Here is a 627-nt window from a genome sequence, read left to right as displayed (position 1 = left end):
ATTTCAGAGCGGCAGTCTCAAATGTCACATTAACGTGAGTTAATAAATAAATAAAATAAAATAAATAAATCAGTTTGCCTCATAGTCTGTCTAATTATTGAAAGTTTTTGTGAAATTAATTATAATAAGCATATACGGTGTAGCCTAGGTCTAAAGAGGCATTTCAGTTATTTATTTATTTCCAGCCTTAGTGGGTCGTATGACTGGCATACAAAAAATGTGGGTCGCAGTAGGCAAAAGGTTGAGAAACCCTGCCCTAGAGGATGCAGTTCGAAGTTCCCATGAAAGGGAACCACGGTATAAAATCCCCTCACGTCGTTTTTTTCGCAGAGACAGTAATACCAAATCTGTACCAAAGCACCAAAACAACAGTACTGGAGTCGCTGAAAAAAGCAGGTAAAATAGCATTGACTTGTGATGCCTGGACATCTGTTGCTACGGATTCGTACATCACTGTAACAGCCCATTATATCTCGGATGACTGGCGGTTGTTGTCCCATGTTTTGCAAACTAGGGCTGTCTACGAGAGTCACACAGGCGCTAATATAGCTGACCTAATACAAAAAGTCGTTGAGGAATGGTAGTTTCCCACGAGAGACTTGGTGTTAGTGACCGACAACGCATCAA

This window comes from Sinocyclocheilus grahami, unplaced genomic scaffold (assembly GCF_001515645.1).
Source record: "Sinocyclocheilus grahami isolate Dianchi unplaced genomic scaffold, SAMN03320097.WGS_v1.1 scaffold2948.1, whole genome shotgun sequence".
NCBI classification, from domain to species: domain Eukaryota; kingdom Metazoa; phylum Chordata; class Actinopteri; order Cypriniformes; family Cyprinidae; genus Sinocyclocheilus; species Sinocyclocheilus grahami.
This window is presented reverse-complemented; position numbering follows the sequence as displayed.